Here is a 24,019-nt window from a genome sequence, read left to right on the forward strand (position 1 = left end):
CACGTATGTCTGAGGAATACAGACCGTTGTGTGACCTCCAGACTTACTGCACATATAAACAGAATGGAATACAACCACCCTAAGGACTACAGACCATTGAGTGACCTCTACACGCGATCTAAATGTTTGAACGACTGCAGATCTTGACCAGAGCATGTGAGCGGAGCGGGCCGTTTTTTAGTTGAGCGAGCGAGTTTTCAAATCAAGGTGAACGACGGAGCGGCACGGTGGCCGACCAGAACGACTTGCGAGCGGGACAACAGCCCTCTGGAGCGCGGAGCGGCTTTTGTCTCCACTCCACTCGTGTGCTCTGATCTTGACCTCTAGGGACACTTGGCAATGTAAATGTATGTTTTCTCATGCCAATAAAGCTCCTTTGAAATTGAAATTGTCCAAATCTGCAACCTTTCAAAAGAATTCGGTCAATCAATACGGATACTTTATTAGTTCAATATCAATAAAACCCACAGACATACACACACTTAAAACTTTCACTGTAAACATTCTTCAGAAGTATCCCAGATCTACAAACTGAAAAACGATGTGCGATGCGACGCGCTGTGACAGCCTGTGAGCGTGCACATCGGCTGTCTTTGCTAATTGTGTGTGACACTGCAGTACAACAAAGTAAGGCATTCCTTTACAAAAAGAAACATAACTTTTAAATCTGTAGATAGGAGGTTTCTGCCTGACAGCGATGATGATACGATACACCAGGAAAAAACAAACTATGTGAGCCTCTCTCTGAGGAGCAGCAAGCATCCTCCTCCCTTCCCTAAAAAGGAAGGACAGCCTGGAGAGTTCACATTTCAACTTCTCAACGGGACATTATAGAAGACTATTACATCCACCATTATTACCATCATCTTATATTCGACCACTTTCACCCTGGAGGCCCAATTCTGGGCATGGCATTACAGGCCAACGTTTTCAAAACAATTTCACAAAGAATTGACGACTTGCAAGATCTGCAATCTTTCAAACATTGTGTAGATCGCATGTAGATTCACGATTACAAGCTCACAACGCGATTACAAGCTCACAGAGCTTGTAGATCGGCTATTTCCACTATTATTTAGTTTAAAAAAAAATCTATGGTCATTTTTCAACATGGAAACGATTATGATGATTATGAAAAATAATCGCGATTATGTAAAATAATCACGATTAGACGATTATGTAATAATTGTGACAGCCTTAATCGAACCCGACCTCACTCTAACCACAAGGCCACTGAAACAAGCCAACTGGGACAACAATAAAAACCTGTTGGTCTGGGAGTCATTCACATCCAGAGAGAGAGAGAGAGCTGAACAAACACTATTATACAACTCACTCACACACAGCTCGACATATCGACCAAATAGGATTCTAGCTGTTAGTGAATACCTTGTCATTTATGGTCCAAGCTCCTGGATCCCAGTGTGTGGCAGCGCAGAGATCCAACAGCAATGGTTCTGTTGATTAGCTGAGGAGAAAGAACAAGATGAAAACATTAATATAATGATTCTGTTGATTAGCTGAGGAGAAAGATAAAAACAAATATGTTGTTACAGCTAGGTTATGACATTTTAATAGTCACTCAAATGATTGCAATTAACGATTTAATTGTGTTTTTGTCGTTGACAATTACATGTCGGTTAGTTTTTTTAGGCTTTTAGTTGATATGACACATAACCTAAATATACAAAGAAATTACTGACATATTTGACAACTTTATACTTAAACAAGAACATTGATAGTGGAAATAGACGTTCTACAAGCTCACAAGTGTGAGCTTGTAGATCTGCTATTTCCACAATTCTTTACAAACAAAAAAAGATATGGTCATTTGTAACATGGACATGATTATGAAAAATAATCACGATTATGTCAAATAATTGCGATTAGACGATTATGTAATAATTGTGACAGCCCAAGTTACAGCAATCCAACAGCAATGATTCTGTTGATGAGCTGAGGGAGAAAGAACAAGCCAAAAAGATAAACATGTTGGTGACTCAACAGTAAAAGGTGGAGACGTTGTCATTATATGAGCAGATAGATTAGATAATAGCACTGAAGTCTGACTGACGTCATTGGGTCGCTGAGGTATTCCCCCCCCCCCCCCCCCCCCATTATAAATCCTGTTTATAAAAAGGCTGATTCACAGTTGCACACCGTAAAGGCTGGTGACAGGTGCGTAGGAGGACAGGAGATTTCTGATAGTGACGTCAAAGCAAAGGAGCCACACACTGTCCGGAACTCGCAAAAAGAAAATGTTGCTCTTTATTCAACGTTTTCGTTGTGATCGTGATGGCGTTGAAATGCCTGATTTAAACTCAACTGTGTGCCAAAAATAGCAGATCTACAGTACAAGCTCACAACGTGTCGCAGCGCGACACATTGTGAGCTTGTAGATCTGCTATTTTCCGAGAGTGACACCTGCACGGAAACAAGCATAAAAAATGACTTGTCTTTTAGTTCTACTGGATCTCTTCTCCACTAGTCCCTCCTCCAACACGTTAGTCTAGTTTTCATTTGCTTTTACAAAATTGTCAATATGTTTAGTCATGGTTTTAGTCATCATTAGTTTTTATTTCCTCAGTGAAAAAAAAAATAGTGAAGTCGACAAACATGTTTTGTCATAGTTTTTGCAGACCAATTCAACACTACTTCAGTTTCCGGCTACCGCGTCCCCCCCAACAACACAAGACAAATGTGTCAAATATTAACTAAATATCATAAACCACAAAGACTCTCCTCCCTGGCAGAAAGAAACGTCGGACTCATGTGTTTCGTTTTGGAACGCGTATTTTCTTTTTTAATGAAGTGTTGTGACGTAAAAACTGACCTATTGTGATTTATCATGGTGAAATCAAGAGTGTTCCCATGGGGCTGACAGAAGCTCTGTTGCTCTGGAATTGACTCATCATTGCTCACCTTATGAGATTATTATGACAGACTAGTCTGTCACGTTAACCACAAGAACCCCGGCTTCCCCATCCTGGCATGTCAACACAGGGCAGATATTACTATATCACATTTCAACTAGGGCTGCACAATTAATCCTTTTTAACACATTTAGGCCTAGAATTATTGAATGCTTTAACCAGTGAAAAATAGCAGATATACAAGCTCAGAGCGCGGCACCGAGTACTGCGCGGTGAGCTTGTAGATCTGCTATTTTTGAAAAATTGTGAAATTAGAATTTTGACCCGATTCTATAAGTGTCTTTTGAATCCTTCTTAAGGTTTTTTGGAAAAACCTATGTTTCTATGTCAGCAATCTGACCAGCCATCGTCAAAGAAAAGGTCCTTTTCACTTAACTGGAGCTCAGTTAGTCTGCTCTTGAGAGACTACTATGTTAGTGGTTCTCAAACCTTTTCATGTCAAGGACCCCCAAAATGATATTTATTTGACCACGGACCCCCATTTCAAAATATCTAGTTCCAGGGACCACCCAGAAGCAAAATTTGAGTTACAAACGTTCGCTTTGAAAATACATATGGTCAAAGATTTGCACACATTTTCACTACTTTTTCCAAAAAGAGCAGATCTACAAGCTCGCAGCGCGGCACTCGGTGCCGCGCGGTGAGCTTGTATATCTGCTATTTTTCACTGGTTAAAGCAGTCAATAATGACTAGGTCTAAATGGGTTAAACCGAAATCGCGATTTGGAACCACGCAATTAGCAAATGGCAAAGGTGCATAATAATGGCAAAAGTGATTTCTGTGTGACGGTGGCTCCCCTCCTCCGTCCCCTGCACACATGTGAAACTTATGGTGTGTCTTAGGGAGGATCCCTTGACAATAATGAGAGGCAGACAAAACCATTACCGAAATCTTTCTGAATATAAAAATGTTTTATATTGCTAATATAAGCAAAATACAAGGGAATCTTTTGAAAATATAACTGAACTGAATCAAACCATTTGCATGATTGCCAATGTGCCTAGTTATTAATAATCAATTTCTTTTTAAGCGTATTACTCGTACAAATATCCAACGGAAGCTTCGGAAGCTTGACTTAAAGTAGTGAAGTGATTTTATTTGGTTAAAATAATTTCTTATATCAACCTTTTAACAAAAAAAAACAAACGTTTTGTTTTAACCAAAAAACTATCACTTATCCGACCTTAAAATAAATATATAAATATCGAGAATAAAATCGCAATATGCAGCCCTAATTTGATGATTTCTTTTTTATATAAAGCATTATGCAAAGGCAACACATTATAAAACTGATATTTTAATTGAGTACAAATTAAAGGACAACTTTGTTTTTTTACAACAAGGGTTCATATCTCAGATTGTAATTAGAGAAAAGAAAAGATGAGTGTTAAAATGTTTTCATTTACTGCTGTCTATTGTTTTAGCGATTTTAGTATTTTGATTTCAGTGGGTGGGGGCATGTGTACAAGTGGCAAAATAATTAATTTTTTAGACACAATATGGTGTCAATGTCTTTGTTACTATTTACACAGCCCCCATACGTCAACATTTGCCCATGAAAGATTGTGGTGCATCTTGGGAATGGGCTTATTGTGTCTAAAAAGACACATTTAGCCACTTGCATGCATGCCCCCATATCTCCATATACAGTACATGGATCTCCTTATATGGGTACCAGGGGTCTCCATATATGGGTAACTGGTCTGATATACATCACTGGCCAGATGGCCAAGACATGGCGCGACCTCGCCTGTCGCCCTGAGGCGTCGTACTAGTATAGTATACTTTGTGATCCTTTTTAATGGTATCACAATGAATGAAAACGATTTAATCACCATAGTTTTTACATGCTTTTTCTTGCTATATCCTCACATCCGCTCCCCCGCGGCCCACGCAGGTCCAGGCATTCACTGAACTAGGCTACGCTATGTAGGTTAATCTCTATACATGGCATCCTCCTCCTACTTGGATGTTAAGCCATTCAGACCGCAAACTATTAGTTCAACCATTATGTTATGTCTCATTTGAAACTGTTGAAAAATAGCAGATCTACAAGCTCACAGCGCGGCACCGAGTGCCGCGCTGTGAGCTTGTATATCTGCTATTTTTTTGTAATCGTGGCGATTAGAGCGAGTCTTTGAATATAATGACCCGATTCTATAAATGTCTTCTAAATTCTTCTAAGGTTTTTTGAAAAACGCATGTGTTTCTACATCAGTGGTTCTCAAACCTTTTCATGTCAAGGACCCCTAGATTACATGTATTTGACCGCTGACCCCCGTCTCGAAATATTATGTATCAGGGACCCCCCAGAAGCAAATATTTGAGTTACAAACGTTCGCTTTTAAAAATATATATTCAAAAAGAAATAGCAGATCTACAAGCTTGCAGCCTCAAGCAGAGCTTGTATATCTGCTATATTGTTTTGATAGTTAACTCATTTAGTGCCACCCTTTCACCACTAGAGGGCGCCCCAGTGGCCATAGAAAATCCCATAGAGATATGCTGGTATATGCAGAAGCCCTGCAGCCATGACTTGCCTGAACACTTTCCTTTGTGCATGTACAGGAAGAGGATGAAGTTAGCTTGAAGTTAGCTATTGGCTACCAAGCATTTTAGAAGCCTTGCACACCTCATGCATGGGAAAAAAACTGTTGCATTGGAGTGGATTTGTGCAGTTTGTTCACAGCTTTCAAACAAAAAAATCCGATTGGAAATCCGTTCAGGCATTCTTGAGATAATCGCCATTATGTTTTACATGTTATGTAAACAAACATGGCTGCCCTGTATGTTAGATGGGGTTGTATGGGGGTGGAACATGCAAAATCACGATTGAAATCATGTTCACTAGATTTGATGGGGTCCAAAAAAGAAATTTAAAAAAAAAAAGAATTTTCAATTTCTTTTTTTTTTTTTTTTTTATATCCCGAACTAGTTCGGGATAGGCACTCTGGTATGCGATAATATATCCCGAACTAATTCGGGATAGGCACTCAATGAGTTAAAGCATAAAACAATGGCTAAAAATGGTTCAAACGTTCTCGGGCTTAAAGGCTTAATAGCCCACTTGGCCAAGGGTCACTTTGGTAGAAGCAACGATAACCGCAGCGCAATCCACCTTTGCTGCCATCATGTTAACATATAAACAAAGGATTAGGCAGCATAGAGTGTGTGTGCACGTGCCCAGGGGTGCCACACCAAATCCTGGGCCCTGGGTACAAGGATTCACTGCGGGCCCCCCATGAATGTTCTTCATAGGGGGAGGGGGTTTAACCCATCTAGACTTGGAAGGCATTATTTTGTGCGTTAACTATTGAAAAATAGCAAATTTACAAGCTCACAGTGCGGCACCGAGTGCCACGCTGCATGCTTGTAGATCTGCTATTTTTTTAAAACGTGAAAAGTCTGAATATATCAAATCCTATATATATATATATATATATCAAAAGTTTTTTTTTTTTTTAAACTATGTTTCTATGTCAGTGGTACTCTTTTTCATGTGAAGGACCCCCAAAATGATATGTATTTGGCCACGGACCCCCATCTCAAAATGTTTAGTTCCAGGGACCCCCAGAAGCAAAATTTGAGTTACAAATGTTCGCTTGAAAAAATACATACATGAAAAGATTTGCACGACTTTTCAAAAATAGCAGATCTACAAGCTCGCAGCGCGGCACTCGGTGCCACACTGTGAGCTTGTATGTCTGCTATTTTTCCAATAGCTAAAGTATAACATAATTAAGGCCCCTCCACCTTGGGCCCAAGTAACTCAGTCCCACTCCCCCCCTTGTGACGCCCCTGCGCGTGCCTGTGAGAGACTGTGTATGGAGGAAGCATGCTTCCTCTAGCCTACATACATACATGATAGCACTCATTACGCAGGGCATGTGGCTCGTTTGTTACTAGGGCAACCATACCATAGCTTGGAGGAAGCATTTACGTAGGTTTACTTTTTCCCCCCATTTCCCTTATGTGTCAGTTTGTGTGAGAAAGAGAGAGATGGAGAGACGCGTGTATCAAAACAGCATCCCGGTTCCAACAATGGAAGCTTGTGATTGGCTGAACCGGAGGTAGGGAGCGCTCCGTTGTAATAGCCTGGACCGTGTGGAGGTGCTATAGTTATAATAGGCCTACATTTACAGTAGTTTAGGCATTTTGGTTTGATGTGGGCAGAACAATTTGTCCTCGTTTGTTATTTGACTATTTTTACTAATTAAAGACACTTCATAGTGAACTAGTGATTATAATAAATAGCCTATGTCATGATTGCTATTATAGCTTGTGTTTATAATATAACGCTGGCGCGCCTCCGTCATCTCCACCGAAAACAAGCGCTCCCCCCTTGTTCCATTGTTGGAACCGGGATGCTGTTTTGATTCATGCTGGAGAGACACACAGAGAGAGAGAGAGATGGAGAGGCAGATGTTGTAGTGAAAAGCAGGTCAGAGAAGCAGGGAATCCTCAGGGAGACACAGCAGCAGCAGCAGCAGCAGCAGCAGCAGGCACAGATGATCTCAGTTACTACGGAGTAATGTGTGTCACGGTGTGTAATGCTGCGTTACTGCTATACAAATGAGTTAGAAACATGCGCTAGTGCAGGGATGTCCAAACTGTTGTTTTGTGTGCTCTGAATAAAACACAAATAACTCACATTACCACATGATGTGACCAAACTTGCAAGGAAAGCAATACAACAAAATAGCCTTTCTTCGACCCCATTCAGAACGAATCTCTAATAGTCATTTCACTTTTTTTTTCTTCTTTTTTTTAAACCCCACTGGTCTGCATTCTCGGTTCAACCTTGCAGATGATCGACAACCTTGTAAATCTGCCATTTTTGGTGAGACACAGTGGCACGTAACAGAGTATAAATCAGGCTTAACTTGTAGATCTGCTATTTTCTATTTCAACAATGTTGGACATTTGGTTGAAAGGTTGAAAGTGTTTAAGTCCCGACTGTGGGATATCATTAACCAATGAAAAGTATTAATAACAAGAGGATGTTGTGACCAATATATCACTACTCTGGATTAGAAAAAACGTTTATTTCCTTTCTATTTACGGATGAAAGGTTTTCATGACCGCATTTGACCTTGACCCGTAACCCAAAACGTAATAATCTCTTGGTCGCAGTTGACTGATCATTCCTTCTAAGCCCCTTGTATGAAAACATGACCATCTGCTCATTACAAGAGACAACATTTATGTATAAACACACACACTCTCTGTGTCTCAGAGGAGGGCTGTGGGACAGTTCAGAAACCGGTCTACTCTTACTGTGTCTCATTGGAGGGCCGTGGACAGTTCAGAAACCTGTCTACTCACTCTGTGTCTCAGAGGAGGGCCGTGGACAGTTCAGAAACCCGTCTACTCACTCTGTGTCTCAGAGGAGGGTTGTGGACAGTTCAGAAACCTGTCTACTCACTCTGTGTCTCAGAGGAGGGATGTGGACAGTTCAGAAACCTGTCTACTCACTCTGTGTCTCATTGGAGAACTGTGGACAGTTCAGAAACCTGTCTACTCACTCTGTGTCTCAGAGGAGGGCCGTGGACAGTTCAGAAACATGTCTACTCACTCTGTGTCTCAGAGGAGGGCCGTGGACAGTTCAGAAACCTTTCTACCAGTGATATCATCGATGGGGATTCCAAGCTAAAAAATAACTCCCAATTTTCTCTTGTCCCCTGAGAAACAGATTACTGAGAAGGACCAACTCTTATTCACATGATGTTTGACATTTTTTCGAACAGTTATTTTATGAACCAAATCAATAGCCAAAACCAATGTAGTTATCCAAGTATTTTTAAAGCATTCATCATCATCTGTTTTAAGTCCGCTTTCCAGGCACCGCTGGGTTAGACTGGCTTCTCGATATGGCTCTCTTCCACCGGGAACGGTCCATGGCCTCCTCATGGTCGATGCCGAGTGCCTTCATGTCAGCCACCACGGTCGTCTGCCAGGTCTTCCTAGGCCGGCCACTGGGTCTTGTCCCCTCTAAGTTAAACAACATAACTTTCTTCACCCAATCATTCTCTTCCTTCCTCACTATGTGTCTGTATCATCGCAGTCTGCCTCTCCTCACCACATCTGCAATAGCCTCCACTCCCATCTTCTGTCTCAGCTCTGCACTGGTCTCTCTGTCCCAGAGTGACACGCCACACATCCATCTAATCATCCTCATCTCGGCTCTGTTCAGCTTGTCTTCATGCTCCACCTTCAGGGCTCATGTCTCACTTCCGTACGTCATGCCACTTCTGACGCAGGCTGAGTACACTTGCCCTTTCATCTTCAGGGATGGGGCCTTGGATGTTAGAAATGGCATGAGTTCCCTGAACTTCTTCCACCCACTTCTCACCCTTGTGGTCACCGCTAGGTCCACCCCCCCATCAGCGTTCAGCATGTCTCCCAGGTATTTTTAAAGCATTTTTAAACTTTCTTTTTTTCTCCCTCCCCCAGAATTTCATGACCATGAGTTCCTGTGTCTTGTCTCTTGGTAGGAGCTGGTGCATGAGACTCTGCTGTCATTTATTAGGGCCTATTGAAGGATGCAAATGGAACCAAATGGACCTGTAAGTAAGGGTACATTTGAAACCCCCTCAGAGAGAACCTCTGATCTGAGCATAGCACACGTGTGTTATTTAACAGCATATTGCATTCAATAAAGATACTGGAAGTCAGTTATTGACTGCTATTATTCATGATGGCCACACAGTAAGAAAACAATCATATATAAATGATAAATCAACTGAGAATCATTTATATGATTGCATTGTGACAACGTGAATCAATTGTGAGCAGTTTTCAATCACGATAAACAATAAAAAACGATTACCGTTCCACGATCCCTAACTGAGAAACTGAACTGTTATATTCCTGAATAGGGATGCGACGATATGAAAAATTCATATCACCATTGTGACCAAAGAAATTGCATTTTACGATATTATCGCGATAATCAAAATATCCCCAACATCCATTATCCTGGGGCGGAACATTTGCCCCAAAAATAGCAAATCTACAAGCTCACAACACGCTGCAACGCAACGCGTTGTGAGCTTGTAGATTTGCTATTTTTTGGCAAAGAGATTTGGTAGAGAGTGAAAAAAAGAAATACTAAGTACTGCTAAGTACGATATTTCCAGGTCCCTTTTACCAATTCTAGAGGGTTTAAAGGAGTAATTCACCCCCAAAATGACTTTTTTTTGCTATTGATTACTCAAGCCATGGAGACATGTATTACAATAAAAAGTACCCCCATTGATTCCGGATGGGGACCCAAATGCATTCGGGTCCCCACCCGGAATCAATGGAGGTAAATTTACTATAATCATTTTTTTCTGTCTTAGGAATGCAAAAAAAAAATATTATTGAACTCCAGTCTCCATGGCTTGAATAATCAATAGAAAAAAAGTCATTTTGGGGGTGAACTACTCCTTTAAATGGTACCGGATATGCAGCTTGGCAAATAAAAGGTGAATTGATCCCAGTGCATGACGGAGGACGATATCACCATGGATTAAATGAATCTCCACAGTATGACTCTTGTGAGTGTTTTTTATCACAGACATAAACAATATGACAAATACTTTTTAAATGCATGGTGTATCACCTTTAAGGCAGCGGCAGCTTGCGATTGGCTGCGCGGAGGTGTGGGGGTGGGGGGGACAGAGATACACCTGAACCCTAACCTCAGTAAAACTAACGCTGGTGAATGCTAACCTGGTGAAATACTAACCTGCCGACGTTGGTGAATGCTAATCTGGTGAAAGTTAAACTGGTCAGACAACAGTGCTTAACCCATTCTTTTTTGATACACTCGGACTGAAAGACCTGCTAAAAACACTCTCCCGTAATCAACCATGGCGTGAAAGCATGCAACTTGAACGTCAACAGGTGACTGACTGTGTGTTGAATGGTTGAGTGGAATGTGGATTATGTAAATATGTAAATGTATTGTGGTCTCTTCTCTCAACTGTCTGGCAGGAGAAAACAGACACATGCTCTCTAGAACAGCTCTCTCACCGCAGGGCCAAACAATCGTTGAATACCTGTGTCATCAACCACACGTCACCAACACTAGAGTCATTATTCTGTGGGTGAAAATAAGCAATGTAAAAGCTCACACAACGTGTCACAACCAGGAGCGTCAATTGGGTATGGCAGGGGTATGCAGCTGCCATACCCTGGGTCCAGGGGGGGGAAATAAAAGTTATAAATAAATATAAATCCATGAATGTCTCTTTGTCTATGTGTGCTGGTTATTATGTTGTTAAATTACAGTAAAATAACTACAAATGCAAAATGTAACAAAATGGTCACTTTAACAAGGTATTATAATTATTATTCTCCACACTTGTATTCTCCCCATCTTGACAGAATGGTATATTCCCAGGATCCGCAGGTCAGCTGCACAGGTGCAATGCATTATTGTTAATTGTGGCATGTTTACCAATATGCCAAGTTTAGCTGCACTTGAACAACCGTTCCAGGCTGCCATATCCAGCCCAAGAAACCGTAGAAACCTGTGTAAAAAACTGTCAAAACTCGTTTTTTTTCGGACATTGTGAAAATAGCCGATCTACATGCTCTACAGGCGTTGTGAGCATGTAGATCTGCTATTTTCACAATTAGCCCTATTCACGGCCCGCCCACTCAGCAACTTCCTGGTTCATTTCCGCTGGCGTTGTCATCTGCCATTGCAGTACAAAGCTTAAATAGCCTAATGACTACTGACTGCAGACTGGCACAGTCGAAAGGCTTCCGTCTAGTACAAGAGCCTTCAAAAGGGGGTCCGGGACCCCTAGGGGGTCCTCCGCGTTACTACAGGGGGGTCCTCCAAATCTTTGTGTGATAGAAAGAAAAAATTAAATCTCCTTTTTAGCCAGATTCTTAACCAGATTCAGAGAACTTTAGCCAAAAATAGCATATGCGCTGCGAGGCGTTGTGAGCTTGTAGATCGCCTATTTTTGGCAAAGAGGTTTGTTGTAGAAGGGAGAAGTATTAACAGTTCAAGTGGTTAAATAGCTGAAAACACAAGTTGACATGAATCCAAAATACACTGATGATTGTGCTGTCAAACGATTAAACTATATGGAATCTATGAAAAGGTTGTGGGGGTCCCTGCTTCATCTCTCTCTCAACTAAGGGGTCCGTGGCCTGAAAATGTTGAAGACCCCCCCTGACCTAGTAGTCAGTGTTTACCGTTTACCAGAACACAGAAAAAGAAAAGAAAAGCATAAAAAGTGTCAGTCTATCAATCTGACCGATCGGCTATGAAGGGGACAGCTATCCATCTATTTCCACGAGAATTTACTGTAGCATTATCTGCGGGACACTTCCGGTTAACAGCAGACATACAAGCTCACGTCGCGTCGCAGATGCAACCGTTGTGAGCTTGTAGATCACACTTGGCTGCGGCGCCGGAAGCTGCCGCACACCTTCTGCGCAATGCATGATGGGATGTTGGAAAGTTGTGGATACAATTGAAGCAAATTGACAGTGATGCTCTGATTGTGCATCCAGAGAGGAAGCTTAATTTGAAGTTAAACCACTTCTTGTTTTCACTTAAACATCAATCATGCATCTTTCTGCTGTCATCGCCGAAGCATTAGTGATTTATTGCCGTAATTTACCCACTGAAGACTGACTCCACCACTTACACTTGTGACAATTAGTTCAACATTTGCGTCAGGCGATGCACGACGATAAAACGTCTATTTGCAGAGCTTTTGGTATCCGGTGAAGGCTGCTCGCTGCCCAGGCAGAGAGGAGGAGGGAGTGGGACTCGCATTCAGTTTTATATCAGCTGTCTAGTGTCTATGGTCACACATGAATGACAGCTGCTGGTGTCAACGCCACTGTAGTTATGTTATAATAGAACTTATTTAACTCTATGGTCAAAACTATACCCCGAGAAGGTCCCATGTCAGGGCCCAGGGGTCTTCCACAGGGTTACTTACTACAGGGGGGCCATCAAATCTGTGTACCGGTAGGCATTGATGCCTGACAGCGTCGCCGGTTCGATTCCCGATACGGACGACCTTTGCCGCGTGTCACTCCCAATCTCTCCCCCCATTCCCTGTCAGTCTACTGTCCTATCGGATAAAGGCATAAAAGCCCAAAACAAATCTTCAAAAAAACGAAAAAAAAAAAAACATTGAACGCTTGAAGGAGATCTACAAGCTCACAACGCGTGGCAGTGTGACACGTTGTGAGCTTGTGGATCTGCTATTTTCGGGCCAAGACGTTAAATGCACATTAACTCATTAACTGCCAAAAACGTGAATCCCTTAAAAATCCCGTTGTACCACCCTGCCACGCCCGTGAATCCCGTAAATAAAATAAAAATAAAAAATAAAAAATGTTTTTTTTTTTTTTTTTAATTTTTTGGACCCCAAAAACGTTAGTAGGCATGATAGCGATCGCGAAATTGCTTGTTTAACCCCCATACAACCCCCATACAACTCAGGTAGCAGACCTCCAAGCTCACAACAGTGTAAAACATAATGGCTGCTATCTCATGAATGCCTGAACGGATTTCCATTCGGATTTTTTTGTTTGAAAGCTGTGAGCAATGTGGACACACGTGGTGCATTATCTAGGCATGGGTGTGCATGATCCGTGCACTATGAATTACATGGAAGTCTATGGAGACGAATGGCAGTTAAAGAGTACGAAGGTATTGTTAAATGGCAGCATATGAGTTAACATGAATAAAGAAAAAATTATAGAAAGAAATTTAGGATCAAACAATCAACAAACCAATCAAACAAACGTACACAGCACAGACGAGAGTGCTGTCAAACAAGTCTATGAAATTAAAAGTTTTAATCTGCAACATAACGTTACACAATATGAAAACCCCCGTTCTTCTATGTTGCACAACTTTTGGAACCAGATGGACCAGATTAGGTCAAAAAGAGGAATAACAAAACATATCCCGAAGGTAGATTACTATCATTAGTGACCAGTAACCTTAACCAATCAAAAGGATCCATAACAAAACGTAGCCTGAAGGTAGATGACTAGATTAGAGTGACCTGTTGGAACTTGAAGACATCCAGTCAGTTTGTAGTCGGTTTATGTGGTGTAATGTTGGAAGCCATTCAGTCTTTTGTATTTGCATGAAATACTTGAATTTCAAGCAGGCTATTCACCTTGAACTCACCTGTAGAGTGAATCAAAGTTGTCTTTAATCTTTAGTAATCACTAATCCAACCAGTTAAATGAAGTATGTCCGTATCTCAGTCTATAACGCCTGACACTGTGGTTCCCCTGACACATCACTGTGACATCACAGGTGACATCACTGACACTGAGTGTCAGGGGAACCACTCTAACAGAATGGGTTTGCCACTCTGACATCACACTCTGACTTCACTGTGATGTCAAGGGAACCACACTAACAGAATCCCTTTCATGCCCATACATGGAGATCCCTGACGTCATCAATATTAAATTAAGCCCATATCTAACAGGACTTCATATGGGAATGCCCATATATGGAGGCCCCATCGGCCCCATCGGCCACATGTGCACATACCACACTAACAGAATCCATATATGGCCAAGACAGATGGCCAAGACAGCCCTTCCGTGTGGTTGGTTCTACAGACAGGGATCTCCATGTATGGACATAAAAGGGTATGACGTCAGATGTCATAGGACTTTCACATAACAAATAACTGACTATGAGTAAGCATGTTTTGGCTCTCACAGCACATCTCCATATACAGTACATGGATCTCCATATATGGGTAGTACCAGGGGTCCCCATATATGGGTAACTGGTCCGATATACATCACTGGCCAGATGGCCATGACATGGCGCGACCTCGACCTTTAGGCCCTGACATGTAGGTCGGGAGTGGCTTATTGTCGGTATCAGCCGGTAACACGCGGGAGTCTGTCCCTGTTACAATGCACTAGACCCCTGGGAGATGGACTGCTGAGGTGGAGCGCCACACCTACCATCAGCTCCCAGTACTTGCCGCACAACTTGCCAAGCCGTGCTACTCATACGCTGAGTTGGCGGTGCCCGGAATCGAACCCATGACCTTGCGGTACAAAGGTGAGAGCTCTACCGACTGAGCTACCCAGGCACAGAGGGGCCCTGAGGCGTCTTACTAGATTGTCACTGCCAGTGCAAGAAGCTGAATGCAATGTTGAGTCATCATGTTAAACCTGGAGAGGGCATTTCCCATTACAAAGTCCAACTCAGGCCTTTGGCATGACAGAATGCCATATGATACACACCACTGACTGACTGACTGTACTGTGTACTGTACATGTTGCTACAGCATATGGTAGGCATGAGGAGGCATGACTGGTGCTTTTTCATTTCTTTTTTTTTTTATTATTATTTTTTTTGGCTTTTTTTTTCTTTTTTTTGATAGTATACAGTAGACTGACAGGAAATGGGGAGAGAGAGATGGGGAGTGACATGTGGCAAAGGTCGTCCGGATTGGGAATCGAATTGAACATTTGTAACTCAAATATTTGCTTCTGGGGGGGTCCCTCCCTGATACTTAATATTTTGAGATGGGGGTTGGCCGCCAAATACATATAAATATATTTCATATACAAATATAGAATGTATGAAAAAGAGAGGCATCTAGTACGGATGCCCCCCCGAGCGCCTTCCTAGGAAGGTCCTAGATGCGCGTCCCACTGGGAGGAGACCCCGTGGCAGACCAAAGACCAGATGGAGGGATAATATCTCCAAACTGGCCTGGGAATGCCTCGGTATACTCCCTGAGGGAGTGGAGAAAGTTGTTACCCCCGCAACCCGATTCTGGATAAGCGGTTGAGGATGGATGGATAGATGGATGGAGACCCACAATCAATGAGCTAAAAACTGGGGCCTTACCTATTAAAATACACGATTCATTGTGTGAAATATCTCAAAGTTGTTGTTTTAATTTACGAATTAAGTGTCATTCTTTGGACACCCTAGTTCCCAAACTTTTTTGTCTCAGGGCACCCCATAAATATTTTTTTTTAATCCGAGGCACCCCTACGTTATAATTTTCACTCCCAGCACCTTATATTTAGCATATTGTCGTTGTCGGGTGGAAACCTTGTATGTCCAAAACCGTTCGTTATGTATTTATCATCTATAAAATTTACTAAACTAGTGAAAACAGCAGATCTACAAGCACACATTGTGTGCTTGTAGATCGGCTGTTTTCACTACTTTTGTGCGACAGTCTTGTATGATGAAGCAGGGCTTTGCTTTACCAAAAGACGTACACATTTGAAACTTGGAAATATGACATTTCTGCCCGACAGTGACGATATCTTTGTGATTATGTTGCGAGGAAAACATTGAGATAATAGCCATTTTGGTTAAAACTGTACTTAGTTTAAAATTATACTAAATATTTTTTCAAGTGTCCAGATAGATTCCAAATATTATCAAATGATCTCGCGGCACCCCTGGACTGCCGTCACGGCACCCCAGGGTGCCCCGTCAGTCACCCACTTTGAAAACCCCTGCCCTAGACGGCACCCGAGGACAATTGAATTACTTATCTACAAAACCACTGCTGTGCTCTATTTAAATCTGTAATAAAATACCTCTGTCCTCCTTTAAAGGTCACAGTCAAATGTACAGTCAGTGCGGGGGTTATTAAAAGTGAAAAGTACAATAATAATCTTTTGTGAGTGATTGTTCAAAGAAGGCACTCATTCGTGGAGGAATACATTTTCCCCCCCTCTGGCCTGAATGGGAAGCATACCTTTGCGTATAATGACCTTTTCAATGCATGGCTTAACGTAATGCATCTGGTCGTCTAGCCTTAACGCTTCCCTTTCAGCGGGGAACAGAACAGATCATCCCGGCTTGGAAATGGAGACTGAAGGAGAAAGAAAGTGACTTTACTTTGTTAAAGACTACAGTCTGAACTCTGGAGACACAAAAGGGTACGGGCTACATAACTGGCAGGAGGTTACATAATATAGGGTCGGCAATTAAATGAACAATTGAACCCTCGCATGAGCATCCCTATACTCTCAGGAGAACTTCAGCCAAAAATAGCAGACCTACAAGCTCTCAACGCCAAAGAGGTTTGGTGTAGCGGTAGAAAAGAGCAGACCGACTACAGAGTGAAAAGTCAAGTTTATTAAGTATCGACGATGTATGATTTTAAGTGGTTAAGTGTCAAACAAGTATATGAATCAATCTATGAAATTGATGAGAATCTCCATCACACATTTATACAATATGTAGAGGGGGTCCCTGCTTCATCTCTCTCTCTCTACTAAGGGGTCCTTGGCCTGAAAACGTTGAAGACCCCTGATTTAAAGGGTTTGCTCCCTCCACTCCATAGTATGGCAGTCCATCCATAGTCTGCATACAGCACAAAGCGTCACAGAAAAAGTGAAACCAACCATGATGTCAAGTCATATCGACCAGCCATTGTTACTTACATGATACTCCAAATAAAGAGCTACAAAATATAAAGCACATTAACAATACACTGACTAGGGGTGGCAGTGGCTCAGGAGGTAGAGCGGTACCAGTTCGATCCCAGGCTCCCCCAGAGTTAGTGTGGAAGAGTCCTTGAGCAAGACTCTGAACCCCTAAGTTGCTCCTGGTGAGCAGGTTGGTGCCTTGCATGGTTTCCTCTGCCATCGTCGGTGAATGGATGTGTGTGTGAACTGTGAATGAGTAATCTAATGCACGATCATTGTAAAACGCCTTGGATAAACTAAGGTTTACTAGGCAGGCTTCTTCAACTACCTGGCTGGTACTTCCTATAACATACTGTATCAACATCCTGGTCATATAAGACACGTACACTGATGCTACACAATGTCACTCATACGTCGGTTAAAACAGAGACAATTATAAGGTGTATACTGTAGTGTCACTCAGCCAGTATACAGAGTTTAAGTTGAGAAGGATTCCTGGAGATTTGTTTAGACAGTCCCAACATTCCACCTGTGTCTTTGGTCATTTGTAGACAGGCTCTTCTGGCACTGTTCTCCGTGTTAGTGATTCTCAAAGTGGGGTCTGGGGACCCCCAGGGGTCCTTGAGCTTTAAAGTAATTTATTTTATTTTAGTTATTTAAGGATCCCCATCAGTCTACACCGTAGTGGAGACTATTCTTCCTGGGGTCCGAGGGGAAAAGAAATCACCTAGGGATGGACATCGGTATCGGCCAATATCAGAAATCGGCAGGTATCATATCAAACCGGCCAAATCGGTGATCGGCAGGTCACTGAAATAAATATGCCAAAATCGGCCAATTGTATCTCTTGCACTGCACAGCATGATGCTCAGTCCTGTGACGTAAACATTAGCAAGTAGCAGCCAGTCTACTTGGAGGCAGCCTACAGAATACAGATGGTGCTGATTACCTTTGCAATGTAAGGATATATTCCATAATCCTGTGTCAATGTCGTCTCCAAAAAGAAGGGGGGAAAAAAAGCATGCGTCACCTGCTTTCCTCCTGCCTAGTCCAGACGGTCATATTAGACTGGATATTGTCTGTGATTTTGGATATTGTACTATTGTGATTGATTTGGCATTAGTGTTCTTCTAGCTTATTGGTACTCAAATTGAAGTATGTCTTGTAGGCCTACTTGGCCTGAAACAAAAGGGTATTGGAGCAACCCTATTTCCTAGTTCTTAGATAAAGAAATCGGTATCGGAAAAATCGGTTTTGGCAGGTCAGACCTTCATAAAACCGGTGGATCGGTATCGGCCAAGAATTTTGCAATCGGTCCATCTCTACAATAAAACGCAGTACAGTATTCATTCATATACAGTCTTTCTGCTATAGGCATTGGGCCTATTGCACTAGCCTCACACAGCTAAACTATCCACCCATGTTAACACAAGGGAGGAATGGAAATGGGAAATATATACTGCAGTTAGTTAGCTGCATTAGTATATAGTCTGGCTAAGCCAGGCTACTATTGCACCTCCAAAAGGTACCCATGATGGTCTCCGCATGACAGGGACATCCTCTTCCCTGAGCCAGGCCTAAATCTGACCGCATAGCAAAACACAGCACTACACCATAACCAATGTTACAAAGTTAAACAAAACATAAAATCTAGAGAATAAAGTAGGAGTAGGACCGATGACTCAGTCATCAAAGTATTGGCCCAGGAATGCGACCATAAACTAAAACATCTCCCTCAGTCCAAGACTTCATGCCATGGGGTGTGCAATTGATAGAAAATACTTATTTGTTGGGGGTGAACTACTCATTTACGCACCAAAGACAGTTTAACCACTTTAACACTGTATCAGTCTGCTATTCGAAGACATCAGATGAGACACGCTGTGAGCTAGTAGATCTAGATTTAACTACACAAAAACCTTGTATGGGGGGTCCCTGGCTACAATATATATTCATGTGGGGGTCCTTGTGGCCAAGAGATGTTTGAGAACTACTGATTGCGACCGCCAGGTCGGAAGTTACTGTAAGCTCCACCGGCTGTCTCTCCGTCCTCTGATCTCTGCCACCGTTGGCCCTATCGATGCCAATACACACACACACTACTTGGGATGGCAAACCACAACCTCCACCCCTCATGTCTCACATGGCCCTCTTCTAGCGCCACCATCAGATTTTTGTAAAAACACATCTTTGGACAGTGCCCCTACAGATTTTGGACTAAAATCGCACCACGATTCTGACCCATTTCCCATATTCCCTCCTGATTGGCTTCTAAAGTTTGTGTATGCGACGTGACGGTCGTGCGTGCGTGCGTCACGTCGTGCGTGCGTACGTGCGTGCGACAGCAACAGTGAAGTCAATGCCACTGTGTTGACTGCAGTCATTCACCTTGAAGATGCTTCTAAAGTCAACTGTCTATAAATCCATCTCTTCGTGTGTTAGACTCACAGGCCCACAGTTATTATAAACACAAGCTGTACTGGTGGATGGAGGATATAAACTCATGTAAATACTTGAATATTCAAAAGTACAAATTACAAAGTGCATTTTTCTTTTTTTGTTTTAATCAATGCATTTTATTACACACCTATCTCCTCCCAGTCTCATCTTAACCAGCTGAGTGCTGCTCACAGCACGGAGGAATTAGGGGTTATAGCAGGTGTCTTGCTCAGGGACACTTCCATATATTGCTGGCCTGGCCGGGATTCGTACCTCCGACAACCAGGGGCTCTGCCGCTCTGGTTCCCCAGGCGAGCTCACTAACCACTCAGCTATGGCCGCCCCTAAAGTCAGGACTGTTTAAACAAATCGCTCATAGTTGTATTGAAATTCAGAACATTCCCCCCAAAAACTCTAACTAAAAAATAACAATCACTAAATGTTCACACTATTTGAAACAGGGCTTGGGGTGATTAATTCATATATTTCAGTTTGGATCCCAAGAGTTCTTTCCTTGAATATAAATCTTTCTATTTAGAATGTAGCGTAGAGTTAAAGTGAAACAATTTATTATCGTCCAACATTTTTGCACAGCAGAACCTTCTATTCAGCTGAATTAGTCACCGTGTCTGGAGGCCTATTTCCTTCTGTCTTTTTTTACATTCACGCACGATTTAGCGTAAAAACTCAAATTACAGCACATCAAAATCTGAAAGGGAAAAAAAAAACAAGCCGGCTAACTTACTTTCAAAACCCAATCCCCCCCCCCCCCCCCCCCCCCAAATTAAGCCTGGATTATCCCCACCTCTCTCTCTCTCTCTCTAAATTCTTAACAGGATTATGTGAGGGATTATATGATAGCCGCAGTCATCTGATTAGAAAATGAAAAGTTAAGCCCGAACATCCTATCCCTGCCTGTCCTCCTCTGTGTGACTGTGAGAAGATGCATCCATTCACTCACTCTAGTCTATACTACTGATGCAATGCAGCTGTGTGTGTGTGTGTGTGTGTGTGTGTGTGTGTGTGTGTGTGTGTGTGTGTGTGTGTGTGTGTGTGTGTGTGTGTGTGTGTGTGTGTGTGTGTGTCTGTGTGTTACACTATTACAGACACTTGTGATCATGATGATGATCTTGCATTTTGACCGTTATAAATTTGTATTTTTTTACAGGTTTTTAACTGAAAAAACCCAAATAAAGAAGTGAGTGAGCCTGTGTGTGTGTGTGTGTGCGTGCGTGCGTGCGTGCGTGCGTGCGTGCGCCTCTGTCAATGGATACAAAGGATGTTAAAACTAGGTTGCAAACGGATAAGACACTGCACTGGGCTTTAGACAGTCGTCATAAATAATGCATATTCCCGTTTAGAATTGCATTTCAAATTAATCACGGAGTGGACAATGGTCAATGGACAACGTAACTGTCCAACAGTCAATGACAGTCAGCTGTGCGTGTAATGTGGGGCCTAAATATTTAAATATATACAGATAATTATATAAAACACTTGACCTACTGTAAGTAAATGCAGATCAACCCCATAGCAGCCATCATTAAGCTAATTCAGTGGTTTTCAACCAGTGGTCCGGGGACCACCAGTGGTACTTGAGGGGGTTCCAGGTGGTCCCCCCATGCTAAATGATGGAGAGTTGATGGCAACCAAATGGACCCTTGTAGATCTTTTAACTCTTTCTTGAGAGGGTCAAATTAAACCAAATCTGGACCCAAATGGTGTCATTTTACGCTGTCAAGAGTTACATTGTTGTTAAACATCTTCATTACTTAATTTACAAGAAGTCTACACAATTAGAGAATGTAGAACAGGGGTTGACACTAAGGTCTCAGAGGCACTTGCCCGTCGGGCAAGTACAGGTCATGTTCTACTGGCCCAAAGGTCATGCCCACTTGCCCGAAAAGTAACATTTTAAAAGGATGATAATTGAATATGTCTATTGGTTTCACACTTATTTTATATTTTTAAGTGTAGCAACAGTAAAAACAGCACATTATAGGTAAACAGTGCTCTTATTTTACATTGCACAAACCACAGCGCACTGGCCTCGTTCAGGTGTTTAGACAGATATCTGGTGTTGTGTTCATAGACTGTTGTGTCCCCTCTCAAATGAGCACTTGCCCGGTCGGGCAACCTGAAAGCATACTTCGCCTGCCCGAAAGTTTTATTTACCTGCCGGGGGCAGGTGGGCAAGCCTTAGTGTCAATGCCTGTAGAAGAATTGCTATTTTGACCAACGTTTTGCCTGTTATCTCTCCTATGGCACCAACGTCAATACATCATGGAACTGTGGACAAACTCTTATCCAACGATAACAACATATTCTAAGAGGATAAATGTCATCAAACGATGGTCTGCGGCTCAAATGACCAATAAATAATGGACCTTGATATTGATATATATGGGGGTAAACGAATTGAAAACCACTGACTTAAAACATTGACTTCTTGAAGTCTTCTTGAGTTTTAAACACGTTATAACATAAGCCAGGGGTCTTCAACAGGGGGTCCGGGACCCCTAGGGGGTCCTCAGAGTTACTATAGGGGGTCCTCCAAATCTTTGTGTGATAGAAACTTTTTTTTCTCCTCTTTTATATGAGCCCTAGTGTCCTCACTCTGAGAACTTAAGCCAAAATAGCAGATCTACAAGCGCACAATGCCTCGCATCGTGAGGCGTTGTGAGCTTGTAGATCTGCTATTTTTGGCAAAGAGGTTTGGTGTAGAGGGGAAAAAGAGCAGACTAATTACAGAGTGAAGGGTCAAGTTTATTAAGTATTGAAGTGGATAAATATCTGAAAACACAAATTGACATGAATCCAAAATAACCCTGTCAAACAATGAAACTATACGGAATCTATGAACAGGTTGTGGGGGTCCCTGCTTCATCTCTCTCTCAACTAAGGGGTCCTTGGCCTGAAAACGCTGAAGACCCCTGACATAAGCTAAGAAGATGAGAAAACACTTTGTCCATAAAATTTCACTGGAAAATGGAAATGTGTCTTTTGGCGCACAGGCAGTTAGTCAGTTTACAACAATAATACATACATAGAAAACACAAATGCATTATAAAATCTATATAAAATGCATCCCATGACATAGCAGCAGAGCTCAAGGGGGCTGTAGGGGGTTGGAACTATTTAAAACATGTTCTCGTGTAATATTTCTATTGCACTTTGACACAAATGATGTCTTTCTTGTGAGCCTTCTATTTGCTGCTAGAGGTACTTTGAGCCTCCTGCCTGCTGGTAAAACAGCTCAAATGAAGGGCAAAGAAAGACATTGTAAATCTGAATTAACCTTTTTTTGTTCGTTATTACATTAAAACACAGTACAGTGTGTTTTGTGGGTAAAAAAAAACTGTGTCCCTGTTGAAAGTTAATCTCCCAACACAAATGTTTATGGGGGTCCCTGGAACAAATACATTTGAGATGGGGGTCCGCGGCCAAATACATGTCATTTTAGGGGTCCTAGAAACCACTGATTTATAAGACATTTATAGAATAGGGTCAATATAGCATATTAGCCCAACAGTGTAAACTGTGTATCTATTGAAAGTGAATCTCCCAACACAAATGCCTATGCTTATGGGGGTCCCTGGAACAAATCAATTTGAGATGGGGGTCCGTGGGCCAAATACATGTCGTTTTGGGGGTCCTTGACACAAAAAGGTTTGAGAACCTCTGACATATAGAAGGAGGGCATAGAAGACATTAGGCTATAGTTATGCTGTAAACTGTGTCCCTGTTGAAAGTGAATCTCCTAACAAATGCTTATGGGGGTCCCTGGAACAAATCAAATTGAGATGGGGGGGTCCGCGGCCAAATACATATCGTTTTGGGGGTCCTTGACACAAAAAGGTTTGAGAACCACTGGCATAGAAGAAGGATTTATAAGACATTTATACTGTAAGTGTAAACTGTGTCTCTGATTGAAAGTGAATCTTCCATCAACACAACGGCCGTCAACGATAGTTAGCACGGAAGCTAGCACACAGCCGTTAGCATACAAAAGCTACAACAACAAAATAACAACAACACAGTACTGTACTTACCGAGTTTAAACCGTCCCACGGTGCGTGTTCCTGCGTGACGAACCCCACAAACCCACGATGCAACGACGTCCTGGCTCGGTATTTACAATCCACACGCGATATTCTTCACAGATTAATCCATTAATCCAACAATAAAAAGAGGTGTTAGCTTATAGTTAGCACAGCTAGCTTCTTTAGCCAGC

At 42.1% G+C, this 24,019-nt stretch overlaps 1 protein-coding gene across 2 annotated transcripts in view; it reads right to left on the reverse strand.

Annotated features, from left to right (window-relative positions):
- Positions 1 to 24,019, reverse strand: part of erbin (erbb2 interacting protein) — a 141,627-nt gene extending 117,608 nt beyond the window's left edge. For both annotated transcript variants that reach the window (XM_080743791.1, XM_080743790.1), the window contains exons 1-2: positions 23,838 to 24,019; positions 1,390 to 1,468 (exon numbers count right to left, since the gene is read on the reverse strand). The gene's annotated coding sequence lies outside the window, so the exon portion shown is untranslated. The remainder of the gene's footprint in view (positions 1 to 1,389; positions 1,469 to 23,837) is intronic.

Source organism: Nannobrachium achirus (assembly GCF_963921795.1).
Source record: "Nannobrachium achirus genome assembly, chromosome: 15".
NCBI classification, from domain to species: Eukaryota; Metazoa; Chordata; class Actinopteri; order Myctophiformes; family Myctophidae; genus Nannobrachium; species Nannobrachium achirus.